The 15186-nt window shown below is 38.1% G+C and overlaps 1 protein-coding gene across 2 annotated transcripts in view; it reads left to right on the top strand.

Annotated features, from left to right (window-relative positions):
• PFT1 (phytochrome and flowering time regulatory protein (PFT1)) overlaps positions 1-15186 on the top strand; it is a 107561-nt gene that overhangs the window by 61261 nt on the left and 31114 nt on the right. The window lies entirely within an intron of this gene.

The raw sequence follows: 15186 nt of genomic DNA on the forward strand, positions 1-15186 counted from the left end.
GTACTTTTAAAACAATGAACAAAGCATCCACACACTTAAGTTTACTAACAAAAGGAACACAAGATAGCCACACGATTTTGTTACAAGATTCAAGAAGAGTTGGCAGATTAACGGATTTCTGGATGATTCATTGATTAACAGAGGAACAAATGTGTTCCTTATAAAGAATTACAAGGACATTGTTTCTAAAAGAAACAACGTAGACTGAAGACGGAATTAGAAACAAAACTAGAGACAGGATAGGAAACATTCCTATCTGGACTGAAGAAAAAAGAGACGGGATAGGAAACATTCCTATCTAGACTGAAAGACAGACTACAGACAAGTAGTTGACTATTATAGAAAGCATAAGATATTATCTTAATACCCTCCCTTAATGGTCAACGTACGGATGTCGGAACATTCTGTGATAACTGAGACCCTCCCTGGATCTACAGAATGCTGAAACCAAGAAGCTTTGCCAGAAGAGTGCTATGACTCAAAATAAGTTGCAATTACAAAACTTTGTTTTTGTGGAAAAAACGGTAAAACCCAGAATCTCACACAACCTTGCGTATTACAGACAACTTGAAATGATTTTTGAGGAGAAAATCAACAAACCCATAAAAAACAGAAACAGATTCAGAAGGCGAAAAATGCAGCTTCGCCTTGATCAGGAAGCTCAACACCTTATGCTGTTGGCTGGGAAGCATTTTGCCTTGCTTGGGCAGCCAAACGTTTCCGGCACTCGAATTTCATATGGCCGAACTTGTGACAGTAATTACACTGTACATTTTGCTTCGTACAGCCATCCAAGGATTGAGCAGAAGGTTGATGCTGGGAAGGCTGAGAAGACTGATGGTTGCCAATGTTCTGTTGAAAGGATTTTGCAGCAAAGGCTTGCTCAGTGGAGGTGGAACTGGAGCTGCTACAAAACTGTTGTTTCCACCGATCTTGCTGAAGCAGTAGGGTACAGAGATCAGTGAACTTTAGATTAACACCAGTAGATGTGATGTTGAGAGTCTCGATAAAATGCTCATAGGATTTTGGTAAACTCTGAAGAGTGATTACCACAATATCCTCTTCCTCCATCTTGTGACCGATGGCAAGTAACTGATCATGAATTTCCTGAATCCGATTCAGGTGTGCCTGGAGCGAGGTGCGCTCATCCATGACAATAGAAAACAGAGTGTTTTTCAAAAAGAAGGCTCTGCTCTTGTCGGAAGTCTCATGAAGACCTTTTAGATGTGTCCAGATTTCGGTAGTTGTCTTGTCGGATGGAATCTGAGAAAGCTGGTCATCAGCTACGGATAGTTTGAGAAGCATTATTGCCTCTCGATTGTTCAGATCCCATGTATCTTGATCAGGACCCGGAGAAGTCGGACGTTGCATAACACCCAGAACAAGTTGAGCGGTGTTGCGATATTTGAAGATTGCGATGATGCGCTGCTTCTAGGTTCCATAATTGCGACCATTGAATTTGGAATTATGTTCGAGCAGAATATTTGTCGGAGATGCCATGGCACGTTTTTCAATGAAAAATTGTGAAAATCTGTGAAGGCACGTTCTTCGAGGCAAAAGTACGAAAGATCCAGAAGAATCAGAGAATGACCCAGAAGAGAGCTCGAAAAACATAGAAGGAATCTGCTGTCGTTTTCTGGATCCGCTGGCTCGAAAATTGAGGCACAAAAATCGAGGCACACAAAAAAAATGAACGACAACCCAGTTGGGCTCTCGAAAAACCCACCAAGCATCTGCAAACAAAATATTTTTTCGACCTCAAAAATTAGGGTTTCGAAAAAAACGGCCCTGGCTGAAAAAAGCTTGAAAAAACTTCAGATTTCTTGATAAAAATGGTCGTTTTTTGTTACAGAGTTCTATTAGAGGCAGAGGCCGCACTGAAGATTGGAGTTTTAACTCCACAAATGGTCGAGATTGCAGGTTGTTGCAGATAATCGTCCACGATTTCCACACGTTTTGCAGATGATGGGAGTTGCAGAAAAACATGTTTGGAAGTCATGATTTTTAGGGCAAACTGGTCGAAATCTCAGACACAAAAACCTCAGGCAAAAAACCTCAGAAAAAAAACCCTAGTTGAAAGCTCAAGGTTTTTAGAAAGCAAGGATCACAAAATAATTTCGAAAATTGGCTCTGATACCATAGATTCAAGAAGAGTTGGCAGATTAACGGATTTCCGGATGATTCATTGATTAACAGAGGAACAAATGTGTTCCTTATAAAGAATTACAAGGACATTGTTTCTAAAAGAAACAACGTAGATTGAAGACAAAATTAGAAACAAAACTAGAGACAGGATAGGAAATATTCCTATCTGGATTGAAGAAAAAAGAGACGGGATAGGAAACATTCCTATCTAGACTGAAAGACGGACTACAGACAAGTAGTTGACTATTATAGAAAGTATAAGATATTATCTCAATAGATTTCAGGTGGAAAGTTCATGTACACATGAGTTTAGGTGAAAACTTTTGTGGGAGAAAACCATGCAAAAAAAATTGCTTTTATAAAGAACCTACAATTTAATAGGCATCAATCCACTTGAGACACCAATTCCCTCCACTGAGCACCAACTCAGCAAGACTCCAATCTCTTGAGTAGCAGGGACCAACCTTCTAAGTTTGCTAAATAGAAGGCACTGACCTTGAGAAATAAAAGGATTATTAGATTTAGATCTGCCCTAGATCCTTTTAAGGTTTTCAAAATCTTCCCACAACTTCATACATATATGCCTTTAATTTTTCTCAAAATGTGCTCTTAGGGCTGCCTTAGTATTGAATTTTTAAAACCTTTTTTGAGTTAAAATCTACTCTATCCTTAGAATCCCCCATTCCCAAAGCTATTATGGGATCTATTTTGTACTCAACTTGCTCTGAAACCAAAAAGCAATCACTCTTCACAATATTCTTTCTAAATATTTTTCCACTTGGTCCAGCCTTGCAAGGCAACAACATTTTAATCTCAGATTACCCTTTGGAAGCCAGTGAAACACTTAAAACCTTCCCTTTTTTTGGGAGCTTTTGTATTTGACAAGGACTGAAGCTGTTGTCTCTGTAATAAAAATTCCATCTTCTCCCTTTTTTCCCAGCGTTTCTCTTCGGAATGAAGAGTCTTGTTTTTAACTTGGAGAGAATGAAAAGCATACTTTTAACTTAAGGAAACTGTGATCAATTTTCTGACAGGCATAACGTTTTGTGGGTATTGAGGACATGCAAGTCCTTTCCAGAAGTGAAACATCAAAATCCCTCACTCCGACCCAGTTTGATGCTGATTGTAATCATTATTTTGCCTATAAACATTCAAAAACCTGCTTCTTCTCTGTCTACAGAAACATTTCATTCTCTCCTTATAAAGGGCTCTTTCTTTCCCTAGTTGCAATTGTTTTCTGCATGTCTATGTTTATATTTTAGAAAACTATATGAAAGCCATAAAAGTTTATTGATATGCCTTTTTGTGAAGATGTTTTTGTGCACACACATACTTTCTTCTGCATTTGTGTCTGTAATTTAGTATAGCATACCTTCTTATATGCATGATTTAGTTTTGGAGTCCAGATTTAAAATATTCCCATGTTAGCTCATATCTATGCATGTATGCATGAGGACTTGTGCTTGCGTATGTTCTTATGTTAGCATCCTATGCTTCCCTACAAATTAATTTTCTATTGAATAGCATGAAAATTTTAATGGTTGAGCCTTGTCTAAAGACATCATTATAATGAGTGCTCAATGATGGCAATCCTTTTCTAAAGATTTTACATTTATTGGATTGTATTGGGACCTCCACCCTTAAGTATAACTAATATTATATTGGAGACGTACAAAAGTGCCATTGATAAATGAAATGTTTATGACACAAGAACAGATACTGTTTTTAAATCATTACAATGGGCCTTAAGAAGATTAAAATCCTTAACCAAATTTCTACTTTTTCTACATTCACCACTTATACTTGCAGGTACTATTAGAGTCCCTTAGAATTGTGGAGGAACATTTTTATATTCCCACTCTCATGACATTGTTTGAGTTTCCTACTGCTAATTTCTCCATAAATATGCGTCCTCTTTTGAGTGTGGTGGATTGCCTACTTCTAGACCATCTTTGCCAAGAACTACCACCACAAATTCTAGGCTTGCTTCAGACTCAAATGTATAAATGTTATAGAAGATGCTGATCATAAACAATCCCTCTTCTATGAGGGTCTCTCCCTATCTTATTTTTTCTTTGTTGAGCCACCTAAAAGTAAATTGATATCTAGACAGCTCCTCAACAATCAAAAGAAGAAATGTACACAGTATAAAGCAACCAAAAATTACGAAAAGCTAGCACCCTACACAATCTATCATTAATAATTTCTCCATGACATTGGATTTGGGACTGTCCTAGCAAATTGCTTTAGCTATTCACTTTGTTGGAGTAAATATAATTTACTCTAATTAAGTTTAATTAGGATAGCTTAGTTGGCACAAGCTATAATCATATAACGATTAGTTATCTTAGGTGTCATCATTTAAAATATTGCGTCATGCATTAAATATTTGTTGCATGGTAGTTGTTGCTACTCACTTCTCATTTGGACATGTGTTATTCATCAATTCATATCATTACATTGCAAGTTCTTGTCAAGCATATCATTTCAATCTCGTTGTTATTGATTGCTCAAGTTGCACCATTCTCATGTAGTTGATAGTTTCCTAGTTCGAACATTAAAGTATGGCCAACTTCATGATGGTCTCTTAATTTCTCTAACATGGTATCCGAGGTTCATCCGGGCAAATTACCTTCCGGTTCAAAGAATTCAGTGATTGACTGGGATCCGATGTACATCCTTCCCATAGTCTTGTTTGCAGATTCTAATCATTCCTGCATTGAAACTTCTTCAAATTTCTAGAAATCGCCTCCATTAAATTTGTCATTACACCTGTGGTGATATTGTTCAGTTACAAGTCTGTTCGTAACAACAGTCATCTCTCCTGTGATGAACAGCAATCATATTTTTCTCTCCATTTCCAAGTGATATATATTTGCACTACCTTAGGAGACTGTGGGGTATACAAAGCTGTAACCCATCAACATACAGTATTAAAACGTCGGCGTTGGCTGCATGTGGTATACAAAGGCAATCTAGTGTGATTCTTTCTTGGGACATCAACTTTAGGTTTCTGCATTCCAAGTTGACTAAATTGGTGTGATATTAACATTGATATATATGAGACTACACCTATACAAGGACAAGCATCCAAGGTGGCAGTGCTACCCGCAATTATTGCCAGCAATATATTCTACAGAAAAAACAGTGATATGTTTGAGGGCAGCAATTTCCATCAGCTCCAATACATAACAATTACATGTTTGACTATTCCTCATCCACGCTGACAGAATCAGCAGCTATATAACATAAGATGGACAGTGTGTTAGAGAGTTAGGTTATGAGATCTGCCACCATTCCCAGCGCATGAGGATGTATATGTTACATTTTTTTCATAGTTCCTAGACTCGAATTTGGCTCAGACTCGACAAGGCCGACTTGACTCATGGCTTTGCAAAGTGAAAAAAATCCTTGAAATTTAAAGATTTTTAAGTACTTAAAAACTTGTTTCATTCCCTAATACGAATAAAGCTTAAAGACAATAATATTATTGATAAACTTGCAGAGTTATATGGAAAGGTCAATTAGTTTAGGATCTTGCAACATCAAGCTAAGCTCACTTCTCACTTAAGATGCATTTGCACCATTTAGGATTTCCTTGACAGTTTAAGTTGATATGACCATAGTTGAAATAGTGTGGTCATGAAAAAGAAGATAAGGAGTGCATTTTCTTGATCTTGTATATAAACTTCGAGGTCAATTTCAATTGTTTGCTTCTACTCTAGTTTATAATGGATGCTGAGGGATGATCATAAATGCTATCACTTGAGGAGTGTTGTGATTGATTGAGTAGGGAGCATGCCAAGTTGATTTAGATGGATGCTCTATTTGAGGGTCATGCTTTGGTGGCTAAATCCTTTAAAGGAAAAGGGAGAATACGAACAAGCCCAAGACAAAATGTAGTGACATCTTCCAATATCTCTTTCAAAGAGGCGAATTTGAATGAGAAGAAACCCAAGTGTTCTTTTTGTAATAAAGTTGGGCATAATGATGATAATTGTACTAAGAAAGACAAACCCCTATGTGTTTTTTTCAAGGAAGCTGGACATTAACAATGTTGCTTCAATGAGGACAAATTGGAGCACCTAGGAAATTTGTTTGGGTTCTTGAATCAAGCACATTAGAGTACATTTTCAATTCAGGTGACAACATTGCACTAGAATACATTTCCGATTCAAATGACATGATTTCAAATTTTATCATTCCACCATTTTGTGAGCTCTTGATATCAAGCAATCAACATTTTGGTGATGCTTTCGTAGGTGATGTTGACTTGAGTAATGCAGTGTTGACCAATGTTCTTGAGATAGCACATAATCTACTTTAAGTTTATTAGATTACATAGAATGGTGGGAGAGTTGAGTTCACTTCAGATGCAACTTCCATTTATCATGCTGATGGTGATCTACTTTCAATGGGTTTATTTGATCATATAGTTTATACTTTTCACTTTGCTGATGGTGGTGATGACTTTATATTCCTTCGACTCCCCTGTCCAGTGTGCGGAGTAATGAAATTGCTCTTAATGGGTTTGTGGATCTTCTCAAACTCCATTCCCTGCTACATCAAAATTGACAGTTGATCCAAGACTTTGATACAACAGTTCTTAGGTTCTTCATATTTCTGGTTTTAGGATGGTTCCATTTTAGGCCTTGCTGACATGGCGTTTCATTCCTCTACTTAGGATTTAGAGGACATGCTTGTTTAGGGATCCCTTCTCTTTGCAGATTTTACATTGGCATATGATATTGAGTCTCTTTCATACATAGTTTCTTCCTTGATTGAGGATTTTCTCAGTCTTGATGAGACATTGGTGAAGGCACATGGCTTTATCTCTGAGTTTTTATTGTTGAGACTTCTTCCTTCTCATTATGTTATGGATATGGAGTTTCTTCAGCATGCACCTTTGGATTTCTTTCTTCCTAAGGGGAGACAGGTTGTTTGTCACCATTGGATTCTCTTTTGTCCTCGATTGTACTTCAATGGTTTTGATAATACTTCATTTAAGGGGGCAATGGTGTCTATCTTTCCCTTCAATGGAGGGGTGACTGTATTGTATTCTCTTGATGGATGTAGCTGTTAGAGACTATTGATGTGAGACCTCAATTCGTTTTCTACATCTCTTTTTTGGAGAGGAGTTTTGACCCATGAGGTTTTCTCCTTCGCTCCACTTTTGAGAGATTAGTTGGATGCTTTGTTGTGTATGGGTACTTAGTATGGCCTAGTAGCTAGGACACATATATTGCATCTTTGTATTAGTCTTGCATCATTTGCATGATAGTTTTGCTCCCTAAGTTGCACTTAAGGGGGTTGTTGGAGTAAATATAATTTACTCTAATTAGGTTTACTTAGTGTTAGTGTAGGATTTGCAGGACATCATTTTTGTAAAATGTCCATGTTGTAGAGTCTTCTAGTAGGTCCAGGGTTTGTTTTTGTCAAAAATATTGCTAAAACCTAAGTCCAAAATCCTTAAGTCTTCAAAATACCCTGGGTTCCCCTTAGACTTAATGTTTAATTGTTGCATTATAGGCAACTTAAGAAGGGCCTTTAGTATGTTGGCATGGCCATGTTAGGTATCACCTAGGAAATATGTCTTTCATTATTATTTCCTAAGTCTGGGTCACCTGTCAGCATGCATTAGTATTTTATTGGTTTATGTGTTTGTTTGGACCCATGCCACGTGTCACCTTGTCACGTTCTTGCTATGCTTTTATTGGGGTCATCCTTTCTTCCCAACCATGCGAGAAGCTGCCGCCTATTCTGCCCTTTGAAGAAGTCTTACCCATCTATGAGTTGAATTCCTGCATCATCCAATGGTTCTCGTGTTCTGACATGCACAACTGTTATTTAATGCAAGAATATGAGATCTTGCTGTGTGTCATTGGTCAATAGAGCGAGAAGAGAAGTGGATCCTACTGTGTTATGATGTGCTCTTATCTTATTGGTCCATGTGTTCAAGGTCATTGGTGTAGCAGAAGCAGAGCTTAACTAAGGTACTAAAGAAAGAGCTGCTAAGGGTCCCATCTTTCAACACGAGCTCATTTCAAGGAAGATCTTTTGATCTGATGATATGAATTGCTCGGTGGTTAATCTATAGATGGACAACTGACTGATTAAAGTGCAGATGAAGATCAACGGTTGTCGTGTTCTCACCAAGAAAAGTGCTCAACTGTTATTTAACACGAGAACATGAGATCTTGCCATGTGGATAGGGCCGCTTGCAAGGTCTCACAGTGATAGTTTGTTGTTGTGAAATAAATGCTCAATGTTGATTGGATGAATGGTGGTCTCTGGTGATGACATGGACAGTCAACTGAAGTCAGAATGAGTTTCCTCCATTGGATCAGGCTGATACATGAAGATCGATGGTCCACTTTTAAAGTTGGTACTTAAGTGTTTTTAACCGTTTGTTCAGGAAATATGAATTTATTTCACACACGTAGAGTTCATGGTTTCTTTCTTCAGAACTTTAAAGGGATTTCTCGAGACATTTTCTCAGTTTTAAAGTTGTTTGTGGATTTCTTGTGCTGTGGTGATCCAGTGGTGATGCTCTTCTTTGAAATTGAGTTTGTTTTTGTAGAGAATTATCTTGTGAGTGTTGTGCCCTAAATTGCTAAATTCTACTTCTAAAGGTTTCCTTCTGCAAAGAATTATTAAGAGAGATTTGGGGAAGATTGACTACATGGAGAGACATCTGTTTGATGATATGTTGGACCAGATAAGAGAATCCTCCATGGAGAAAATATCAGTTGTCGACCTGTACAAAGATGGGAAAGAAATTGCTGCAGGTTTGAGGGATAAGTATGGAGTAGTGAAAGACATTGAGATGCACACTCCTGGTTTTGGAGATTTTAGACAATGGTATGGGCAGGCAAATTTGGCACCCTGATTATAATGCTGGTAGTATGACTTAGGGAAATTGTTTGTACCAAGTTACCAACAGTTTTTCCTGATGTAGATTTACTTTTGAGTTTAGTTGAAAAGTATGATCAAATTACCAGGAGCTCAGAGATATGTAAGGGGATGCGCTATTAAAGATATCTGTAGAAGAAATTAGGAAAATCTTTGACCTAAACGAGGTTTCTCCGAACATACAAGATATATGCATGGAGAGATTTGAGAAGGCATACACATTTACTTCAACAATGATTAAGACTGATATGCTCCCTGTTCGTCTAGCCTCTGTAGGAAATGTGAAGTTGACTGTCAGAGATTTAGGGCCTGCGCCTTATAATGTGAAGTTCTTTAATAAAGAACTCAGAGATACCCAAGCTTCCTTATGTCAAATGTTGGGAATTCAGGGTGGTAGTCTTCTCACTAGAGGACTTCTATACATGTGCTTCCAATTTCAACAGCCCGGGTATGTCACAATATATGAACATTTGTGTAAGTTGGAGGATGATCAAGTCACTCATTTCCACTGGTATTCCTTTCTGATGAGTATGATTTTATATAAGAACGTAGATTACATCAATAAATTAATGGAGTTGACAGTAGACTAGGATGGAAAGATCTTACCAGTACAATTGTGCTCTACTATTATGCCTTCTAACCGGCCAAACTCCAGCTTTATATTATTTGATAATCAGTTTGCTTCAAGACTAAGGGAGAGATTGACCCCTAATCCTCAAAGGATATCTATTGGAATTCTTGATTTTATCAAACCAACTGATAAATCATGGCATCCTACTATATCACACAATTGGGGAGATGTCTACCCATATCCAATTAGCATTGTCATAAGAATTTATGGTTTCTTGGGCTGCCCCTATGTGATCCTTATTATATTATATTGAGGATGGCGTTTCTAGAAATCACGAGACAAATTGGTGAGATACAGGAGAGGGAGTTGAGCAAGAGAAGTAAGGGACATTATTTCCAGAGACTAGTGTTTTTCATCATTTCAATATGGTAAGAGGTGCGTGGTTACAAATTGGAAAAGTCTTGGAACCATACAGGATGGGATCTAGTGTGTCCAGAATGAGTGACCCAGAGAATTTTTACAAAATAATGATGACAAGGGTTAATCTTAAGCCTCGACCACATGTTTTCCACTACCCTGAAGATGTGATCAGAAATGAGTTTGTTGGAGATGAACAAGATGAGAAGAGGAGAAAATGGTTTGCATACTTTCTTATGTGGGATTAAGTTTCTGTGAAAATGTGTACCATATTTGACTTCTTTGTTGATGTATATTCTACTCTAAGGGAGAAATTGGGAATATCAAAGAATGTCAAGGCTGTTTTTGCTAAAATCGTGGTGGATGAATCTAGGTCACTCGAGATGAGGCTTACACCTTCTCTGAAAGATAAAATTGATGAGAAAGCACACAAGAGGCATAGTGAGGAAGATGAAGATAAACATGATGACGATGAGGAGGCTAGGAAGAGGTAGAAGGGGAAAGAACCCATGGTCTATCAGAGGAAAGCTCCTGCCCTAGATCTTTAACTGTTGCTGTAATTAGAGATGGACACGATCCACCAAGGCAATCACCATCACCACCTATCCCAATGGCAAAAGAGATAGAGAGCAAGAAATTACACGAGAAGCAAAATTTCAGAGTGGGAAAGGTAAAGATAAGGGTATGGACTCCCCACCAGTTCATTTGGTGCCTGAATATGAGACAGAGGAGGAGGAACTTATTATTGTCCTTGATGATGAAATGAAAGAGGGAATCCCTCCTGTGCCCATTGCTCCTCTGCCCGATTTCACATCTGAGGAGATTCAAGGAAGATTGCACAAAGATTTATGAATGGAGGCCTGCAGGAATTCATTAGTGATGATAATATCATTGAGTAGACTCTTTTTCAGCATTTTCTGTGGCAACAACACATTGAGGAATACCGACAGATGTTGGAAGAAAGAGGGAAGCATAATCCGAGTGTTTTTGAGGATGACATTATTAGAGAAGTGCAGACAAAGATGCACCAAAGATTTCAAGCAGTAACACCAGAGGAGGGTAGAAAGGTGATCCAAGATGTAATGGCTTTTGATGCAATAAGGAAAGGTCACCAAAGATTCAACCTACTGCCTTGATTGTAAAATCCTTAACTAATTTTCAGATGTTGCGAGATAATATAGAGTCACGAATCAGAGAACCACATAAAGCTTATGATGAAATGGAAAATACTGTATTACTGTATATTCAGGATGAGGACAAAAAGGTAAAGTCTTTTCAACTATGGAGAGGAGATGCAATAGAAAAGGTAAATGCAGCAGTTGATGACATCTGTCAAAGCCTTGATATGAATTACCTAAAGACTTGAATTGATAAGTTAATATTTCATGGTTATATTATGAGAACTTCGAAAGGGAAGTTAACCAATGTGCAGTCAGGTATAATCCTTATAGACTCTGATACCGATTCGTGGCCCTGCCCCCTCGCTTCCGCATCCGATACGGATGGATGCGGGAAGCCTCTGGATGCTTGTGGGTGGCTTTCGGGCAGCATCCGCAGGGAATCCGGGAGCATCCGGACGCATCCGCGGGAGTTAGGCGGAAAACTAATAAAATAAAGTATATTTTGACTTAAAACTATGAAACAACATGTGACTAAAAGCATTTTTTCACAATAAAACCCTAAAACGACCCTAGAAGACAACATAGAAGCATTCACAAGAGTCATTTTAGAGTTTTGTTTGCACCTACAGCCACTCCTTCATTGTGAAGCTAAGTTCAGCATTTTCGAAGAGGATCGATCGAAGAGGGAGAGATAGCTTTCTCAAAGAAGTTTAAACCATTCAAGGTAAGTGATCAATCCTTTTTTTGAGTATTTAGATGATTTTTTTTGAGTTTTTGATGATTTTTTTAAGTTCTTGAAGATTTTTTTAAAGTTTTTTTTCAATTTTTTTTTTTTGGAAGATATGTAGAAGCAACTTTGGGTATCTATTTTAGTAGTTTTTCTCACTTCTTTCCACTTGTATGCATGATCATTGATGTTCATCGTTGTTAGGAACTAATTAAAATTTATTTATTTTCTTATAAAATAGGTTGCAAAAAACTAGGCAAGAATGGATACCGGTGGTAGTGCTAGTCAAAGTTCAGTGGGGGGCGAAGGAGGGGAAGGGACTGATAATTTCAAAATTGATGTAGGTTCTCCTTTGTGGAGACATACAACACGGATATCACAGGTTTCAGGAGGTGGCTCATACTATTGGAAGTGCAATTATTGTCAAAGTAACAAAGGAAAACCTTTCAATAGCTCATATTCTCGAGTGAAGCTTCATTTTATGGGCCCTGCTGGCAAAGGATTTGGAATGTGCAAAGGCAAAAATGGTACTGGAATGACTAGCGCGGAAATACTTTCATTTGTAAGAGAACAAGAAGCTGCTGATGCATTGATCAATAGATCAAAAAAAAGCTACTATCAAGGTCCTTCCTCAAAGAGCAAGCCAAAGACACCCACTGAACCAATGGCATCCTCCCAACACCCATTCTTGCAGGTACCTGTGCCAGAAGAGGATGAGGAAGAAGTGGAAATTTCAACCCGTAAAAGAGGCCCATTGGACACCGCATTTAAAATGGGGGCAAGAGACCGCGCTGATGAAGCTATTGCACGTTGCCTCTATGCGAATGGGCTTTCTTTCAACTTGGTGAGATCACCATATTGGAAGGAAATGGTGGCAGCAATCAAAGAATCACCAGCTGACTACACAAGCTCGGGCTATGAAAAGGTGCATACAACTTTATTGCAACAAGAGAGGGCACATATAGAGAGAGACCTTCAACCGATCAAAAAATCTTGGAAAACTTCGGGTCTAACTATTGTGTCAGATGGTTGGAAGGATACAAGAAATCGGCCACTGATTAATGTGATTGCAATTTCCCCCAAGGGGCAATGTTTTTGAAGGCCATTGATTGTGAAGGGCAAGTGAAGGATTCAGAATTCATTTCTAGAATTCTCATTGAGGCCATTGAGATGGTGGGTGGTGAGAATGTGGTACAGGTGGTCACTGACAATGCCAAAAATTGCAGGGGTGCGGGTGCTTTAGTTGAGAGTCGGTATGACCATATTTTTTGGACTCCATGCACTGTTCACTCCCTTAACTTGATCATGCAGAGGGTTGGCACTGAAGTAGATTGGGTGAAGAAAATATATGAAGAGGGGGAGGACATACAGATGTTTGTGACCAACCACCACATGTCACAATCCATTTTTAGAACATACTCCAAATTGGAGTTGCTGAAGGTAAATTAATTTTTTTAAATTACTAAGTTTCATGGTTTGCCTTGCTTAGGGGATGTGTATGATGGCATGGACACCATGGTTGAGAAGGTAAAACATTCTATACAAGCACATGAGAGTGACCCCACACAATGTGAAGCCTTATGCAAACAAGTGCAAGCAATTATCAACCATCGCTGGAATAAGATGACTACCCCATTGCACCTCCTTGCATATGCCTTTTCTCCTAGGTACTATAGTGAGGAGATAGCTGGTATGCCGGGTAGAGTTGCACCATTTGCAGATGAGGAGGTTGCTGAGGGGTGCCACAAAGCCCTTTCAAGACTCTTCCCACTGGAAGAAATGCATGAAAATGTGAGGGAAGAATTTGGGTTGTTTGCTTCGAGGTTAAAGCATTCTCCATTTGCACTAAAGGACCAAAATAGAATGGGAGCTATCACATGGTGGTACATGTATGGTCAACCTTTCAAGCATCTTCAACCTCTTGCAATCAAAGTCCTATCACAAGTAAGTTTTTTATTTTGTTTAGTAAATTTGTTTTAAAATTTTATGTTTACACTTGCATTGTAGAATTTAGTGTTTCACACATTCTATAAAATTAATTTGCTTTTCATTTGTATGTTTTGTGACAATTATATAGGTTGCTAGTTCTTCTGCTGCTGAAAGGAATTGGAGTACATACTCCTTTATCCATTCGGTGAAGCGCAACCGATTAGGCTCCAAGAAAGTTGAGGACTTCGTCTTTGTCCACACCAACTTACGTCTTTTGTCACGTAAGAATGATCATTACAAGGAAGGGGCAACAAAGCTTTGGGATGTAGCCCCTGAGTGTGCAGATTTGGATGCAACACTTCATGATCTTGTTACAGTTGGAGACGGTGATGATGTTAGTGTGGCACGTGGTGCATCTAGCATAAGTGGAGCCATGCTTGGTTCAAATGATCTTTCAGCAGTTGGAGATGACAATGAGAATGTGGATTTTCTTGCAAATCCCTATGATTCAGAGCCAGACTCTAATTGATTGAATCTTCAGACTTAAATCATTTACCATGTTTTTAAATTTTATTTTGTTGGAATCTTGAACATGACCTATTTGAACTTATTAAGAGTCAAGACTAAACACTAATGTTGGACAAGCACATATTGATATTGATATATGAATATCATATGAATTTTGAAATATCTTGAATTTTGTTTAAGGGTTCAATTAACTGTTAAGTATCATAGATTCATAGTCATATTATGCTTTATCAAATGATTTGTTTTTGTATATTTCTTGCATTTCGTTGCATATGTTAATATTATAATATTATATATATATATATATATATATATACGTTTCCTCCCGCATCCGCATCCAAAAAAAATAAAAAATCCCCGCATCCCGTATCCGCTTCCGGAATCTGCATCCGAATCGGTAACTTAGCTTATAGACAGATGGCAGATCAAGTTATGAATTTTCATTGTCCCAGTGAAGAAGATTATGATGAGTGGGTGTAGCTGTATAGTGTTGTGGATGAACCATCTTTATCAGCCCAACAGCCAGAGCAATAGAATAAAATCTCCTCGGGATGCATGCAAATTCCTTCAAGCAAAGAGTCATGGGTCAGAACATGTCAACATCAGTCTAGTGAACGTGTCTAACTAAAGGCATGTAGTTTTGAGTTTTGTTGTAACTTGTTATTGTTATGTAATTGTTAAATTAAAAAATGACAAGTGTACCACCTCCTCTTCTATAAACGGATTTCCAAGACAGGAGGCGATGGTCCGAATTTTGAAGAAATGAATATATTTCTCGAAGTGTTGTCGGTCTTGTGTAGAATTTTTGATGTTCTCTGAATATTGATGTCATAGAC

Source organism: Cupressus sempervirens, chromosome 8 (assembly GCF_028749045.1).
Source record: "Cupressus sempervirens isolate cs-2001-9-10 chromosome 8, ASM2874904v1, whole genome shotgun sequence".
In the NCBI taxonomy this organism is placed as follows: domain Eukaryota; kingdom Viridiplantae; phylum Streptophyta; class Pinopsida; order Cupressales; family Cupressaceae; genus Cupressus; species Cupressus sempervirens.